This window comes from Scyliorhinus canicula, chromosome 9 (genome assembly GCF_902713615.1).
Source record: "Scyliorhinus canicula chromosome 9, sScyCan1.1, whole genome shotgun sequence".
In the NCBI taxonomy this organism is placed as follows: domain Eukaryota; kingdom Metazoa; phylum Chordata; class Chondrichthyes; order Carcharhiniformes; family Scyliorhinidae; genus Scyliorhinus; species Scyliorhinus canicula.
In genome coordinates, this window is record NC_052154.1 from 104,904,891 (window position 1) to 104,917,061 (window position 12,171).

Genomic DNA, 12,171 nt, shown 5'->3' on the forward strand with positions numbered 1-12,171 from the left:
TGTACCATCTCAATCTATCCAGACAAGTGTGCACCATCTCAATCTATCCAGTCCAGTGTGCACCATCTCAATCTATCCAGATAAGTGTGCACCATCTCAATCTATCCAGGGCAGTGTGCTCCATCTCAATCTATCCAGGGCAGTGTGTACCATCTCAATCTATCCAGACCAGTGTGTGCCATCTCAATCTATCCAGACAAGTGTGCACCATCTCAATCTATCCAGACCAGTGTGTACCATCTCAATCTATCCAGACAAGTGTGCACCATCTCAATCTATCCAGTCCAGTGTGCACCATCTCAATCTATCCAGATAAGTGTGCACCATCTCAATCAATCCTGTCCAGTGTGCTCCATCTCAATCTATCCAGGGCAGTGTGTACCATCTCAATCTATCCAGACCAGTGTGCACCATATCAATCAATCCTGTCCAGTGTGCTCCATCTCAATCTATCCAGGGAAGTATGCACCATCTCAATCTATCCAGGCCAGTGTGTACCATCTCAATCTATCCAGACCAGTGTGCAACATCTCAGTGTAGCCAGGCCTGTTGATACCAATTTATTTATCTCAATTTATCCATGCCAGTTTATACCAACTCAATCTGTGGAGACAGTGTGCAGGATCTCAATCTATTCATGCCAATGTGTACCATCTCAATCTATCCAGGCCAGTGTGCACCATCTGAATCGATCGAGGCCAGTGTGTACATTCTCAAGTTATCCAGGCCAGTGTGTACCATTTCAATCTATCCAGGCGATTGTGTACCATCTCAATCTATCCAGACCAAAGAATACAACCAGAATTTATCCAGACCAGTGTGCAATATCAGTGTTCCCAGGCCTGTGTGTATATCTCAAACTATCCATGCCAGTGTGTATAATCTCTACCTGTCCAGACCAGTGTACACCAGCGCAATCTATCATATCATTTACAGTACAGGAGACCATTCAGCCCATCAGGTCTGCAAGGGCCATTGGAAAGAGCACCATATTTAAGCCCACACTTCCACACTATCCCTGTAACGCTGTAACCCCACCTAACCTTTTTGGACATTAAGGGCAATTTAGCATGGTCAAGCCACCTAACCTGCACATCTTTGGACTGTGGGAGAAAACCCACCGAGAACTTGCAAACTCCACACAGTCACCCGAGGCCTGAATTGAACCCAGGTCCCTGGAGATCTGAGACAACAATGTTAACCGTTGTGTACCATTGGAGATCTGAGACAACAATGCTAACCGCTGTGTACCATCTCAATCCATTCAAACTAGTGTGCACCATCTCAATCTATCCAGACCAGTGTGTATACTCTCAGTCCAGCCAGACCAGCGTTTATAATCTCAGTCCATTCAGGCCAGTATGTATACCTCAATCAATCTCAACCATTGCGTACCATGACAATCTATCCAGACCAATGTGCACCATCACAATCTATCCAGATAAGTGTGCTCCATCACAATCTATCCAGACCAGTGTGCACCATCTCAATCTATCCAGACCAATGTGCACCATCACAATCTATCCAGACCACTGTGCACCATCTCAATCAATCCTGTCCAGTGTGCACCATCACAACCTATCCAGACCAGTGTGCTCCATCTCAATCTATCCAGGGCAGTCTGCACCATCCCAATCTATCCAGAGCAGTGTGTACCATCTCAATCTATCGAGACCAGTGTGCACCATCTCAATCTATCCAAACCAGTGTGCACCATCTCAATCTATCCAGACCAGTGTGTACCATCTCAATCTATCCATACTACTGTGCACCATCCCAATCTATCCAGAACAGTGTGTACAATCTCAATCTATTGAGGCCAGTGTGCAGCATCTCAATCTACCCAGACCAATGTGCACCATCCCAATCTATCGAGACCAGTGTGCACCATCTAAATCTATCCAGGCCAGTGTGCACCATCTCAATCTATCCAGACCAATGTGCACCATCTCAATCTATCGAGGGCAGTGTGCACCATCTCAATCTATCCAGACCAGTGTGCACCATCTCAATCTATCCAAACCAGTGTGCACCATCTCAATCTATCCAGACCAGTGTGTACCATCTCACTCTATCCACACCAGTGTGGACTATCTCAATCAATCCTGTCCAGTGTGCACCATCTCAATATATCCAGACCAGTGTGTACCATCTCAATCTATCCGGACCAGTGTGCACCATCTCAATCTGTCCAGACCAGTGTGCACCATCTCAATCTATCCAGACCAGTGTGTGCCATCTCAATCTATCCAGACACGTGTGCACCATCTCAATCTATCCAGACCAGTGTGTACCATCTAAATCTATCCAGACAAGTGTGCACCATCTCAATTTATCCAGTCCAGTGTGCACCATCTCAATCTATCCAGATAAGTGTGCACCATCTCAATCAATCCTGTCCAGTGTGCTCCATCTCAATCTATCCAGGGCAGTGTGTACCATCTCAATCTATCCAGACCAGTGTGCACCATATCAATCAATCCTGTCCAGTGTGCTCCATCTCAATCTATCCAGGGAAGTATGCACCATCTCAATCTATCCAGGCCACTGTGCACCATCCCAATCTATCCAGACAAGTGTGCACCATCTCAATTATCCAGACCAGTGTGTACCATCTCAATCTATCCAGACCAGTGTGTACCATCTCAATATATCCAGACCAGTGTGTACAATCCCAATCTATCCAGACCAGTATGCACCATCTCAATCTATCCAGGCAAGTTTGCACCATCTCAATCTATCCAGGCAAGTTTGCACCATCTCAATCTATCCAGACCAGTGCGCACCATTTCAGTCTATCCAGACCAGTGTGCATCATCTCAATCTATCCAGACCAGTGTGCACCATCTCAATCTATCCAGACCAGTTTCCACCATCTCAATATATCCAGACCAGTGTGCACCATCTTAATCTATTCAGACTAGTGTGCACCATCCCAATCTATCTAGACCATTGTGCACCATCCCAATCTATCCAGACCAGTATGCAGAATCTCAATCTACCCAGATCAGTGTGCAGAATCTCAATCTACCCAGATCAGTGTGCACCATCCCAATCTATCCAGACCAGTGTGCACCATCTCAATCTATCCTGTCCAGTGTGTACCATCTGAATCCATCCAGGGCAGTGCGTAACCTCTCAATCTATCCAGACCAATGTGTACCACCACAATTTATCCAGACCAGTGTGCAACATCTCAGTGTAGCCAGGCCTGTTGATACCAATTTATTTATCTCAATTTATCCATGCCAGTTTATACCAACTCAATCTGTGGAGACAGTGTGTAGGATCTCAATCTATTCATGCCAATGTGTACCATCTCAATCTATCCAGGCCAGTATGCACCATCTGAATCGTTCGAGGCCAGTGTGTACATTCTCAAGTTATCCAGGCCAGTGTGTACCATTTCAATCTATCCAGGCGATTGTGTACCATCTCAATCTATCCAGACCAAAGTATACAACCAGAATTTATCCAGACCAGTGTGCAATATCAGTGTTCCCAGGCCTGTGTGTATATCTCAAACTATCCATGCCAGTGTGTATAATCTCTACCTGTCCAGACCAGTGTACACCAGCGCAATCTATCATATCATTTACAGTACAGGAGACCATTCAGCCCATCAGGTCTGCATGGGCCATTGGAAAGAGCACCATATTTAAGCCCACACTTCCACACTATCCCTGTAACGCTGTAACCCCACCTAACCTTTTTGGACATTAAGGGCAATTTAGCATGGTCAAGCCACCTAACCTGCACATCTTTGGACTGTGGGAGAAAACCCACAGAGAACTTGCAAACTCCACACAGTCACCCGAGGCCTGAATTGAACCCAGGTCCCTGGAGATCTGAGACAACAATGTTAACCGTTGTGTACCATTGGAGATCTGAGACAACAATGCTAACCGCTGTGTACCATCTCAATCCATTCAAACTAGTGTGCACCATCTCAATCTATCCAGACCAGTGTGTATACTCTCAGTCCAGCCAGACCAGCGTTTATAATCTCAGTCCATTCAGGCCAGTATGTATACCTCAATCAATCTCAACCATTGCGTACCATGACAATCTATCCAGACCAATGTGCACCATCACAATCTATCCAGACCAATGTGCACCATCACAATCTATCCAGACCACTGTGCACCATCTCAATCAATCCTGTCCAGTGTGCACCATCACAACCTATCCAGACCAATGTGCTCCATCTCAATCTATCCAGGGCAGTCTGCACCATCCCAATCTATCCAGACCAGTGTGCTCCATCACAATCTATCCAGACCACTGTGCACCATCTCAATCAATCCTGTCCAGTGTGCACCATCAGAACCTATCCAGACCAACGTGCTCCATCTCAATCTATCCAGGGCAGCCTGCACCATCCCAATCTATCCAGACCAGTGTGCACCATCTCAATCTATCCAGACAAGTGTGCACCATCTCAATCTATCCAGACCAGTGTGTACCATCCCAATCTATCCAGGCCAGTGTGCACCATCCCAATCTATCCAGGCCAGTGTGCACCATCTCAATCTATCCAGACCAGTGTGCACCATCTCAATCTATCCAGACCAGTGTGCACCATCCCAATCTATCCAGGCCAGTGTGCACCATCTCAATCTATCCAGATTAGTGTGTACCATCACAATCTATGCAGGCCAGTGTGCACCATCTCAATCTATCCAGATAAGTGTGCACCATCTCAATCAATCCTGTCCAGTGTGCTCCATCTCAATCTATCCAGGGCAGTGTGTACCATCTCAATCTAGCCAGACCAGTGTGCACCATATCAATCTATCCAGACCAGTGTGTACCATCTCAATCTATCCAGACAAGTGTGCACCATCTCAATCAATCCTGTCCAGTGTGCTACATCTCAATCTATCCAGGGCAGTGTGTACCATCTCAATCTATCCAGACCAGTGTGCACCATATCAATCAATCCTGTCCAGTGTGCACCATCTCAATCTATCCAGGCCACTGTGCACCATCCCAATCTATCCAGACAAGTGTGTACAATCCCAATCTATCCAGACCAGTATGCACCATCTCAATCTATCCAGGCAAGTTTGCACCATCTCAATCTATCCAGGCAAGTTTGCACCATCTCAATCTATCCAGACCAGTGCGCACCATTTCAGTCTATCCAGACCAGTGTGCATCATCTCAATCTATCCAGACCAGTATGCACCATCTCAATCTATCCAGACCAGTATGCACCATCCCAATCTATCCAGACCAGTGTGCACCATCCCAATCTATCCAGACCAGTATGCACCATCCCAATCTATCCAGACCAGTATGCAGAATCTCAATCTACCCAGATCAGTGTGCAGAATCTCAATCTACCCAGATCAGTGTGCACCATCCCAATCTATCCAGACCAGTGTGCACCATCTCAATCTATCCTGTCCAGTGTGTACCATCTGAATCCATCCAGGGCAGTGCGTAACCTCTCAATCTATCCAGACCAATGTGTACCACCACAATTTATCCAGACCAGTGTGCAACATCTCAGTGTAGCCAGGCCTGTTGATACCAATTTATTTATCTCAATTTATCCATGCCAGTTTATACCAACTCAATCTGTGGAGACAGTGTGTAGGATCTCAATCTATTCATGCCAATGTGTACCATCTCAATCTATCCAGGCCAGTAGTGCACCATCTGAATCGATTCGAGGCCAGTGTGTACATTCTCAAGTTATCCAGGCCAGTGTGTACCATTTCAATCTATCCAGGCGATTGTGTACCATCTCAATCTATCCAGACCAAAGTATACAACCAGAATTTATCCAGACCAGTGTGCAATATCAGTGTTCCCAGGCCTGTGTGTATATCTCAAACTATCCATGCCAGTGTGTATAATCTCTACCTGTCCAGACCAGTGTACACCAGCGCAATCTATCATATCATTTACAGTACAGGAGACCATTCAGCCCATCAGGTCTGCATGGGCCATTGGAAAGAGCACCATATTTAAGCCCACACTTCCACACTATCCCTGTAACGCTGTAACCCCACCTAACCTTTTTGGACATTAAGGGCAATTTAGCATGGTCAAGCCACCTAACCTGCACATCTTTGGACTGTGGGAGAAAACCCACAGAGAACTTGCAAACTCCACACAGTCACCCGAGGCCTGAATTGAACCCAGGTCCCTGGAGATCTGAGACAACAATGTTAACCGTTGTGTACCATTGGAGATCTGAGACAACAATGCTAACCGCTGTGTACCATCTCAATCCATTCAAACTAGTGTGCACCATCTCAATCTATCCAGACCAGTGTGTATACTCTCAGTCCAGCCAGACCAGCGTTTATAATCTCAGTCCATTCAGGCCAGTATGTATACCTCAATCAATCTCAACCATTGCGTACCATGACAATCTATCCAGACCAATGTGCACCATCACAATCTATCCAGACCAATGTGCACCATCACAATCTATCCAGACCACTGTGCACCATCTCAATCAATCCTGTCCAGTGTGCACCATCAGAACCTATCCAGACCAACGTGCTCCATCTCAATCTATCCAGGGCAGCCTGCACCATCCCAATCTATCCAGACCAGTGTGCACCATCTCAATCTATCCAGACAAGTGTGCACCATCTCAATCTATCCAGACCAGTGTGCACCATCTCAATCTATCCAGACCAGTGTGCACCATCCCAATCTATCCAGGCCAGTGTGCACCATCTCAATTTATCCAGATTAGTGTGTACCATCACAATCTATGCAGGCCAGTGTGCACCATCTCAATCTATCCAGATAAGTGTGCACCATCTCAATCAATCCTGTCCAGTGTGCTCCATCTCAATCTATCCAGGGCAGTGTGTACCATCTCAATCTATCCAGGCCAGTGTGCACCATATCAATCTATCCAGACCAGTGTGTACCATCTCAATCTATCCAGACAAGTGTGCACCATCTCAATCAATCCTGTCCAGTGTGCTACATCTCAATCTATCCAGGGCAGTGTGTACCATCTCAATCTATCCAGACCAGTGTGCACCATATCAATCAATCCTGTCCAGTGTGCTCCATCTCAATCTATCCAGGGAAGTATGCACCATCTCAATCAATCCTGTCCAGTGTGCTCCATCTCAATCTATCCAGGGCAGTGTGTACCATCTCAATCTATCCAGACCAGTGTGTGCCATCTCAATCTATCCAGACAAGTGTGCACCATCTCAATCTATCCAGACCAGTGTGTACCATCTCAATCTATCCAGACAAGTGTGCACCATCTCAATCTTTCCAGTCCAGTGTGCACCATCTCAATCTATCCAGATAAGTGTGCACCATCTCAATCAATCCTGTCCAGTGTGCTCCATCTCAATCTATCCAGGGCAGTGTGTACCATCTCAATCTATCCAGACCAGTGTGCACCATATCAATCAATCCTGTCCAGTGTGCTCCATCTCAATCTATCCAGGGAAGTATGCACCATCTCAATCTATCCAGGCCAGTGTGTACCATCTCAATCTATCCAGACCAGTGTGCAACATCTCAGTGTAGCCAGGCCTGTTGATACCAATTTATTTATCTCAATTTATCCATGCCAGTTTATACCAACTCAATCTGTGGAGACAGTGTGTAGGATCTCAATCTATTCATGCCAATGTGTACCATCTCAATCTATCCAGGCCAGTATGCACCATCTGAATCGTTCGAGGCCAGTGTGTACATTCTCAAGTTATCCAGGCCAGTGTGTACCATTTCAATCTATCCAGGCGATTGTGTACCATCTCAATCTATCCAGACCAAAGTATACAACCAGAATTTATCCAGACCAGTGTGCAATATCAGTGTTCCCAGGCCTGTGTGTATATCTCAAACTATCCATGCCAGTGTGTATAATCTCTACCTGTCCAGACCAGTGTACACCAGCGCAATCTATCATATCATTTACAGTACAGGAGACCATTCAGCCCATCAGGTCTGCATGGGCCATTGGAAAGAGCACCATATTTAAGCCCACACTTCCACACTATCCCTGTAACGCTGTAACCCCACCTAACCTTTTTGGACATTAAGGGCAATTTAGCATGGTCAAGCCACCTAACCTGCACATCTTTGGACTGTGGGAGAAAACCCACAGAGAACTTGCAAACTCCACACAGTCACCCGAGGCCTGAATTGAACCCAGGTCCCTGGAGATCTGAGACAACAATGTTAACCGTTGTGTACCATTGGAGATCTGAGACAACAATGCTAACCGCTGTGTACCATCTCAATCCATTCAAACTAGTGTGCACCATCTCAATCTATCCAGACCAGTGTGTATACTCTCAGTCCAGCCAGACCAGCGTTTATAATCTCAGTCCATTCAGGCCAGTATGTATACCTCAATCAATCTCAACCATTGCGTACCATGACAATCTATCCAGACCAATGTGCACCATCACAATCTATCCAGATAAGTGTGCTCCATCACAATCTATCCAGACCAGTGTGCACCATCTCAATCTATCCAGACCAGTGTGCACCATCTCAATCTATCCAGACCAATGTGCACCATCACAATCTATCCAGACCACTGTGCACCATCTCAATCAATCCTGTCCAGTGTGCACCATCACAACCTATCCAGACCAGTGTGCTCCATCTCAATCTATCCAGGGCAGTCTGCACCATCCCAATCTATCCAGACCAGTGTGCACCATCTCAATCTATCCAGAGCAGTGTGTACCATCTCAATCTATCCAGACCAGTGTGCACCATCTCAATCTATCCAAACCAGTGTGCACCATCTCAATCTATCCAGACCAGTGTGTACCATCTCAATCTATCCATACTACTGTGCACCATCCCAATCTATCCAGAACAATGTGTACAATCTCAATCTATTGAGGCCAGTGTGCAGCATCTCAATCTACCCAGACCAATGTGCACCATCCCAATCTATCGAGACCAGTGTGCACCATCTCAATCTATCCAGGCCAGTGTGCACCATCTCAATCTATCCAGACCAATGTGCACCATCTCAATCTATCGAGGGCAATGTGCACCATCTCAATCTATCCAGACCAAGGTGTACCATCTCAATCTATCGAGGGCAGTGTGCACCATCACAATCTATCCAGACCAGTGTGTACCATCTCACTCTATCCACACCAGTGTGGACTATCTCAATCAATCCTGTGCAGTGTGCACCATCTGAATATATCCAGACCAGTGTGTACCATCTCAATCTATCCAGACCAGTGTGTACCATCTCACTCTATCCACACCAGTGTGGACTATCTCAATCAATCCTGTCCAGTGTGCACCATCTCAATCTATCCGGACCAGTGTGCACCATCTCAATCTGTCCAGACCAGTGTGCACCATCTCAATTTATCCAGTCCAGTGTGCACCATCTCAATCAATCCTGTCCAGTGTGCTCCATCTCAATCGATCCAGGGCAGTGTGTACCATCTCAATCTATCCAGACAAGTGTGCACCATCTCAATCTATCCAGACCAGTGTGTACCATCTCAATCTATCCAGACAAGTGTGCACCATCTCAATCTATCCAGTCCAGTGTGCACCATCTCAATCTATCCAGATAAGTGTGCACCATCTCAATCAATCCTGTCCAGTGTGTTACATCTCAATCTATCCAGGGCAGTGTGTACCATCTCAATCTATCCAGACCAGTGTGCACCATCTCAATCTATCCAGACCAGTGTGCATCATATCAATCAATCCTGTGCAGTGTGCACCATCTCAATCTATCCAGGCCAGTGTGCACCATCCCAATCTATCCAGACAAGTGTGCACCATCTCAATTATCCAGACCAGTGTGTACCATCTCAATCTATCCAGACCAGTGTGTACCATCTCAATATATCCAGCCCAGTGTGTACAATCCCAATCTATCCAGAGCAGTGTGCACCATCTCAATCTATCCAGACCAGTGTGTACCATCTCAGTCTATCCAGACCAGTGTGTACCATCTCAGTCTATCCAGATCAGTGTGCACCATCCCAATCTATCCAGACAAGTGTGCACCATCTCAATCTATCCAGACCAGTGTGTACATTCTCAATCTATCCAGACCAGTATGCACCATCTCAATCTATCCAGGCAAGTTTGCACCATCTCAATCTATCCAGGCAAGTTTGCACCATCTCAATCTATCCAGACCAGTGCGCACCATTTCAGTCTATCCAGACCAGTGTGCATCATCTCAAACTATCCAGACCAGTATGCACCATCTCAATCTATCCAGGCCAGTTTCCACCATCTCAATCTATCCTGTCCAGTGTGTACCATCTGAATCCATCCAGGGCAGTGCGTAACCTCTCAATCTATCCAGACCAATGTGTACCACCACAATTTATCCAGACCAGTGTGCAACATCTCAGTGTAGCCAGGCCTGTTGATACCAATTTATTTATCTCAATTTATCCATGCCAGTTTATACCAACTCAATCTGTGGAGACAGTGTGTAGGATCTCAATCTATTCATGCCAATGTGTACCATCTCAATCTATCCAGGCCAGTATGCACCATCTGAATCGTTCGAGGCCAGTGTGTACATTCTCAAGTTATCCAGGCCAGTGTGTACCATTTCAATCTATCCAGGCGATTGTGTACCATCTCAATCTATCCAGACCAAAGTATACAACCAGAATTTATCCAGACCAGTGTGCAATATCAGTGTTCCCAGGCCTGTGTGTATATCTCAAACTATCCATGCCAGTGTGTATAATCTCTACCTGTCCAGACCAGTGTACACCAGCGCAATCTATCATATCATTTACAGTACAGGAGACCATTCAGCCCATCAGGTCTGCATGGGCCATTGGAAAGAGCACCATATTTAAGCCCACACTTCCACACTATCCCTGTAACGCTGTAACCCCACCTAACCTTTTTGGACATTAAGGGCAATTTAGCATGGTCAAGCCACCTAACCTGCACATCTTTGGACTGTGGGGGAAAACCCACAGAGAACTTGCAAACTCCACACAGTCACCCGAGGCCTGAATTGAACCCAGGTCCCTGGAGATCTGAGACAACAATGTTAACCATTGTGTACCATTGGAGATCTGAGACAACAATGCTAACCGCTGTGTACCATCTCAATCCATTCAAACTAGTGTGCACCATCTCAATCTATCCAGACCAGTGTGTATACTCTCAGTCCAGCCAGACCAGCGTTTATAATCTCAGTCCATTCAGGCCAGTATGTATACCTCAATCAATCTCAACCACTGCGTACCATGACAATCTATCCAGACCAATGTGCACCATCACAATCTATCCAGACCAATGTGCACCATCACAATCTATCCAGACCACTGTGCACCATCTCAATCAATCCTGTCCAGTGTGCACCATCACAACCTATCCAGACCAATGTGCTCCATCTCAATCTATCCAGGGCAGTCTGCACCATCCCAATCTATCCAGACCAGTGTGCTCCATCACAATCTATCCAGACCACTGTGCACCATCTCAATCAATCCTGTCCAGTGTGCACCATCAGAACCTATCCAGACCAACGTGCTCCATCTCAATCTATCCAGGGCAGTCTGCACCATCTCAATCTATCCAGACCAGTGTGCACCATCTCAATCTATCCAGACCAGTGTGCACCATCTCAATCTATCCAGACCAGTGTGCACCATCTCAATCTATCCAGACCAGTGTGCACCATCCCAATCTATCCAGGCCAGTGTGCACCATCTCAATCTATCCAGATTAGTGTGTACCATCACAATCTATCCAGACCAGTGTGCACCATCACAATCTATCCAGACCAGTGTGCACCATCTCAATCTATCCAGACCAGTGTGCACCATTTCAATCTATCCAGACCAATGTGCACCATCACAATCTATCCAGACCAGTGTACACCTTCTCAATCTATCCAGACCAGTGTGCTCCATCACAATCTATCCAGACCAGTGTGTACCATCTCAATTTATCCAGACCAGTGTGCACCATCTCAATCAATCCTGTCCAGTGTACACCTTCTCAATCTATCCAGATTAGTGTGCTCCATCACAATCTATGCAGGCCAGTGTGTACCATCTCAATCTATCCAGCCCAGTGTGCACCATCTCAATCTATCCAGACTAATGTATACCATCTCAATCTATCCAGACCAGTGTGTACCATTCAATCTATCCAGACCAGTGTGCACCATCTCAATCTATCCAGACCAGTGTG

The 12,171-nt window shown here is 46.2% G+C and overlaps 1 protein-coding gene across 2 annotated transcripts in view; it reads right to left on the reverse strand.

Moving 5' to 3' along the window:
• Nucleotides 1–12,171, reverse strand: part of LOC119971588 (embryonic protein UVS.2-like) — a 126,763-nt gene that overhangs the window by 92,495 nt on the left and 22,097 nt on the right. The gene's annotated exons all lie outside the window — the stretch shown is intronic.